Source organism: Mus pahari, chromosome 11 (assembly GCF_900095145.1).
Source record: "Mus pahari chromosome 11, PAHARI_EIJ_v1.1, whole genome shotgun sequence".
NCBI lineage: Eukaryota > Metazoa > Chordata > Mammalia > Rodentia > Muridae > Mus > Mus pahari.
In genome coordinates this window covers 75,986,310-75,993,251 of record NC_034600.1, presented here as the reverse complement: position 1 = coordinate 75,993,251, position 6,942 = coordinate 75,986,310, and the positions used below count along the sequence as shown (strand labels likewise).

At 43.1% G+C, this 6,942-nt stretch overlaps 1 pseudogene; it reads left to right on the top strand.

The window, feature by feature from the left end:
• The first annotated feature begins 288 nt into the window (after positions 1-288).
• LOC110328922 lies at positions 289-5,495 on the top strand (annotated as a pseudogene).
• Positions 5,496-6,942: the final 1,447 nt, after the last annotated feature.

Here is a 6,942-nt window from a genome sequence, read left to right as displayed (position 1 = left end):
TCAAGTTAATAGATAAAATAGCTATGACAGTCTACTAAGAGTGTTCAGTTAATAAGCCAGGCATGGTGACATGACCCATACCTTTAATCCTAGCACTCAAGAGGCAGAAACAGGGAGAACTCTGAGTTTAAGTCCAGCCCTGTCTACAAAGTTAATTCCAGGACAACCAGGATGACACAGAGAAACCCTGTCTCAGATTTAAATTTTTAAATTAAAAAATAAAATGAGTGTTCAGTAAACAGCTATGGGTTTAGACTATAGTTGGTGAGTTAAAGGACTCATATAGCCATGCAGAGTGACCAGGTCTATGAAAGAGATGATCAGGATGCTGGATGTATGTACAAGAGGATGTGTGTGGAAAATGAAAAGAAGAAATCCAAGAAGCTGTGCCAAATGCTGCCAGCCTGTACATGATACCAGCTACTAGAAGACTGAGTCAGGAGGATAACAAGTTTAAGCTTGGTTAAATTTATTAGACCCTGTCAAGTTTGTTTGTTGTTTTTTAAGTAAAAAAGAAAGCTGGAAATGTGGCTTCATGATAGAAGACTTGCCCCACATATATATGGCTCTAGGTTCTATCACCAGTACCATGACAAGGCATGCCTGAGAAGTAGAGAGGCACACCAAGTGGCATAAAGGACACGCACAAAGAGCAGATCTGTCCAGTCGCCACTCGCCCAAACTGACTGCAGGAGTATCTAATGAGAACCCTGCCGGGGACATCCTCTTGCTGGCTGAGATGCACTTGTACATCCAAGGCAGCCAAAAGCATCAGTCCCTATTAGCAGGGGAACACGATCGATCCTGTTCAGAGCAACAGACCAGGCATTAAGCGCAGGGGGAAAGATAGAAACCAGAAGATGATCTCTCTGCCAGTCCATGGAAGGGTCCTGAGCAGAGGAGAATAAGGAGCAGGTATGCAAGAAGAAAAACTCAAGCCGCAGATGGCAGGATGTGCCCACAGCCCCGTTGGCTCTGTTCATGGCAAGTGTTAGTCGAATAGCGGTGGCAATGGAAAGAACCTGTGAACACATGGAGCATCAGGTGGCCCCAGGACCAAATGGTTGGTCATGACTAGGACTTCAGAACTTTGACCAGTACAGTAATACACAATCCCCATGCAACACAGAACCACAAACACTATTACTGTCCTTCACAAAACAACCATCACCTGCCAGAGACCTCAGCCCAGTTCCCAGGGGTAGGGGTGGAGTCACAGGGGTTGGGGGTGGAGTCACAGGGGTTGGGGGTGGAGTCACAGGGGGTGTGAGTGGAGTCACAGGGGGTGGGGGTGGAGTCACAGGTATCCTTATAGTCACTTCCTCCAGCCTGCTCCATGCCCCACAAGGTTAATCTACACTTGTAAGCCAGATTTTTCCCAATGCTTTTCTTACGTTATTTAGTTATAAATGCAGTGTTTGGCCCTGGTCACATCCGGTGGGCTCCAGGTGTTCTAGCACCAAAGACTTGCAGCAAATCCCCTAAGACGTTCTTCTGTCGTGAAGATCCTGATAGACATTGAATGATTGAGAAACGTTGCCATCACACTGAAACTTGAGACTATCCATATCTCCATCAGTGACAGACAGAGACACCAAGAGAAACAAACAGGATTCGTCCGGCATGTGACAGAAAAGAGGCATTGCCTCAGATTTCTCCCCCAGCCTTGGCACTGTCAGTTGTAGTAGAGACAAGAATGACAAGCAAACGTGGCCCTTTGTGTTTGTTTCTCAAAAGCAAACAGATGAAAAGCCCAATGGGCATTGATGTTTTTAAAAGACCGAAGACATAAAAGCTAAGAAAGCCCAAAGTCCCCTAGTCCTGCAAATGCTGGGGGAGGGGAGTCATTTAAAGTCATTGCGATCTCTTCTCGCTAAACTTCCAATGATACAACTCACGACACAAGGTGGGAAGGGAATTGTAATCAATTTCTTGAGTAAATTCATGTAAAATAAATTTATACCCAAAGGATTTGAATAACAAGGCCATTTCATTCAACCAGGAAATCAGATTCTGACAGCTGAGGCTTCTTGAAAAATGGAATCTATTTTCTACAGGATTTATGAAAGTGCTCACTGCCATCAACCGCCAGGACAAAGCTGAATGCAAACTGCTATTCTCTTGTGGGTTGTAGTCATAATTTAAAAACATCTGAGACAAATGGGTTACATGGTGGTTTGTTTTTTTTTTTTTCACACAGTGTCCACCATGGAAGTCACTTCTCTAAGCCACCTTAAGTGGAAGGCTGTGCTTTATACACACGTGACTCAACGCACCATTCTAACTATAGACTTCACCTATAGTATTACAGTATAGGTTGATAATACTCTCCAACTCTGATCCCAGCCTAGGTACATGAATTTCTTTGGTAGAATACAAGAGAAATGGTACACTGGTATGAAGCCCAGGCCAAGTGCCTTCGTACTCTTGCATGTAATCTCGCGTGCTTTTGCTGTGCCTACAGAAAGACTATCTCAGGGATAGCTCACTGACTCTGTGAAGTATGAGGTGTGTGAAGCAGAGTCAGATCTCTGAGCTCAGTCTGTCCAGCTGCAAGTGTTAACTTTTACTGTCAACTTGATTGTATTTTTAAAATGTCCATGGTCAAGATACACCCACTTGTGCAATAGCGGCACAAAAGATATGGAGACAACCCCTAAGATCAATTCATCCAGGAAACTGTCAAGAAATGTTATGTCGGAAAATAGTACACACTGACTTGGACTCTGGGGACTCTGTGTCCCTCCGGTAGAGGTACAGGGTAGGGTAACTGTTTTGTAAAGTAATACAGGACAAACATGAGAAATGAATGGGGAAGACAATGAAATGATGGCTATGCCCTGGGTTTGGAAGATCTTGCCTGCTGGGATGATGACTATCTCATCTGTCCATCTCCACTGCATCCTTACCAGTCAACACTTGTTACTGAACAATCTCCTTCCACTACACTGTAAGACCCACGAGGTCTCATGCCTGGAGGCCTCCACCCTGTATCCCTTGCTCCTAACCAGAGCTGGTACAGATGGATAGATACTCAGCACAGGCTTGGGGAGCACATGTATTAAAAACACACCCCATGAGTCTGTGTGAAGATAGTAGAAGAGAGTTCTGTGGTTCCCTGCAGGGGTAGCCGGCTGAACTTCAAGACAGCCTTGTTCTCTGTGGATTTCAAATGACTCCATCTTCCATATCCTCAAAGGCTTGACAACACACACTTGAATATAGAACTGTAAAACTATTTTGAAAGGTATATCTTCTGTGTCTCAGGAGACTTTGTTAAGGTCTATAGCACAGTCACAGAAGGGTATGTGCACATTCTTCATGGGCACAAAAATCTGGTGTCTGGAATCCTGATCAACCTAACAACCACCTTTAGCTCTACTCATGTTCCTTTGGTGGCACAGTTAAGCTGTGGGACTATCCTGATGGCATCTTGATAAAGGCTTTCATTGTTGGACCTAAACTCCATGCCCTTTATTCACCTCACCCCACCCCACCCCCAACCAAGATGAAGATTTTGTCTTCCTTACAGTAGGTAAAGAAGAACCAGATGTATTTCTGCTGGTTTCAGTGAAACTGCCCAAGTCAACAAGCCGGGATGTCGAAAGGAGCTCACCTTTGTTTTGGATTTTATAAACGGGTCCCCCAAGTGTGCTGCCTTCAGAAATGAGGGAGAATATGTTGCTACAGTTCGGGACTTTTGCCTATCTGTTTTGTTTTGTTTTGTTTTTCAAAAAGAAAAAAACATGCAATTTTACCTTACTCAACAAAAAACAAGAAGAATGCAAAGAACAAGCTCACATGTATATCCTGCCACCCAAAGGAAGATTGCATGACATCTGGCCACATAGGAATTTTCCTGATGATAAGAAATACACCTATACATATTCACATTGGCACCAAGACAAGGTTATGGATTTGGTTTTTACAGTAGTGGGCATCATTCTGCTGAGTGGTGGGCATGAGTGTGTCTGGTAGCATATCGAGATAGATCAGAGAAGCATAGAGTTCCTCTCAGTTAGGATCGAGCTCTCTCTGTTAGATCTACCATCGAGCCCTTTCCGTCTCACCTTCAGGAGATCTTTCTGTACTTCTCACTCTGATAAACAAGATAACAGTTATTCACTGAACTCTTGATGCATCAGCAGTAATGCAAGGTCTAGTGGAAGATGGGAGTCTGTCTACTGGTTTGATGGTTGACCCAAGAACCAAAGCTTTACTTTTGATTGGGAAGCCTGGTCACCTGCAGTTTTAGTCTCTCCAGGGAGAGAAGCAGCTATATAATCTAGTTATCATACCGCAATGGTACGCCAATGATGAGAGTCTAATTCAAACTGAACTAACAAAGGCTACCTCTAGCTGCTCTGGGACTTGGTTGGCAACAGTTGAACAATGGCAAGGAAATGAAAATGAGCCGGAGCTGTAAAGGAAACTGTGGAGCTATAGCAAGAAAACCCAAGGGTCTGTTCTTAACACAAAGGTCACCATGCCACGTAATGACCGCATCCTATCTCTCTGTTTTAATAATGCAGGAAACTATGAAAGACCCATATTGCTCACAGCTAGCAGAGAAAATGTGGGTATTAACAGATGACTCTGATATATACAAAAATGGCTGGACTTGTAACTTTGTAAGAAATTACCACAAGTATCAAGCAATCCGTTACTGTTTCTCTGAAGATGGCTCCTTACTAGCAGTTGGCTTTGAGTTACAATATGGATTACATAGTTACAATATGGGATTCAGAAACATGGAAACTAAAACGTACATTTTGCCAACTAGCTGGGAAAATAAGGTGGCAAAGTATCTTCCCCACACTACTGAGAATGGTGCTCTCTGCTGCTGGGATCTGCTCAGTTGTTTGGCGCAGCGGAGTGCGAAGTTAAGTGTTAGAGTTATGGAATCCAAGCCTTACTCAAACCATGCTGCTGCGGTGGCTCAGCCTTCAGAGGGCTCAGATCTGTTTATGTTTAAACCTAGTGAACCAAGGTTTGTATAATCAAAAGAATGTCTCCAGAGAAGAAGTCCAGTGTGGAGTGTTTGGTCCACGAGATGTCCCAGAATTGTTCACCTCAGAAGCTCCCCAGTGCCTGAACAGATCCAATTTTTACTTCCTAACTAAATCACCAACAGGCAGACAGCTGCTAGCAGAAGAAAGTTCGCCAACTACCCCATTTTCTTCTATATTGGGAAAACACAGGCAACAGCAGGATACAAAGTTAAATGAAACTTCAGAGAACAGACTGGTTTTTACCTGCAATTAATGAGCTTCTTTACACCCCGGCCCATGGGCTGCCATCAGCTTCTTTCCTGTGTTCTCTGTTTGCAAACTCATTGATGCTCTCTAAAGAGACTGAAAGTGCTGAAGAAATTCCTGATGATGTAGATACAGAAGGGGGAAAAAGAAAGCGACGATTCAGATGAAGAAAAAGATCTTATGGAAAAAGCCAAGGAAAAACCTGAAGAGAAAGAGCTGAGAAAAAGTAGACTATAGCTGGCTAGCTAGCTGCTCTGTAAGCCATGGCTGTGGCATGACACAGAGACATGTTACACTTAATTTTTACTGTCTGTTAATATTCCAAATAAAAAATTTAATAGTATTTTATTTTCAAGACAAAAAAACCCACACATCCCCCCAAAGAAACATGGAGTTGAAAAGGGAATATATTAGGGGGTACGAGGAGAGTTGATAGACAGAAATGGGGTAAATGGGTTCATATTTTAATGTATGCATATATGAAATTCTCAAGAATAAATAAAAATTATCCTTCAAATAAAGTTGACCTCTCCTCAAGGAGAACCAGGTGCAGATTTTTCCATGTACAATATTTTCTGGGTATTTCTTTAGGATCAAGTTTGTCATAGGATAAACATCTGTATCACGTAATTTAATCTATACCTTCTACTTAGTCACTCAGACAAGGGCAAAAGAATATCACACTGTGGACATCCTGCCTACTGATTGTACTATACCAAAATAGAAGCCTATCTGGAGAAGGTTTCCATTTAAGGTAGACGGGAACCTGGGCAGCACAAAGTTCACTAACTAGCCTTAAACATCAGCTTGAAGCAGTTGACTACGTGCAGGGAATGTGGCTCATGCTGAGGTGGTAGGCAGCTTTCAGGAAGCCCAGTCCTGCTGGCTTCAGTTATGGATAAATTCAGCAAAATACCTATCAAGAAAAGGCCAGTCTTGAGACTGTGAGTTAAAGGTTGCAAATGGCGTATTTAAGAACAGCTCTACAAGTGTTGGGCCACCAGACAGCACTTATATGGCCCAGGTTTGTCTCAAGAGGAAATAGTGTGAATGTCTGAACCGTTCGACTCTCAAGGAGTCTGTGATGCTGTAAGTCACATGTCATACCTGCTCATACTTTACTAACTAAAGTAGTACATGTGCCAAATAGATGAAAGAGGTGGTCTCCAGCCCCGCCCGTGCCCCACCCCCTTTCTGAGGAGCTAGCAGCTGGCAGAGGAGTCATTCTTTTTTGAGACTGTGGCCACTGGTAAGTTTTGTGCTCTGGTAGATGGCTCCACACCCATACACATAAGGGCAACAGTAACTGGATTTAGTGGGTTATCATCAATAAGTAAATAAATAAATATAAGACTGGGAGAAGGCAATGTTGGAAAAAAGATATGGGGAGAGTTAGAGAAAACGGGAGGTGGATGTGATCATATTTCGCTGTATGTACGCATGAAATTCTCAAGAATAGATTTTTGAAATTTTAAATAAAATTAGAATGAAAAAGTCATGTGCCCAACCTCCTGCTCAATGAATCAGGCATAAATGAGTGCCTTTCAATGTAGAAAAGTAAATTGCCAGATCTCACAGCTTATACACCTCCCTCTCCGAAGCCCTCTCTGACACTAAGGCAGGTTGTGGTCTCCAGGGTAGATAAGCCCTACTCCATTCTAAGCAGGAAAAGGCTGATGCACTG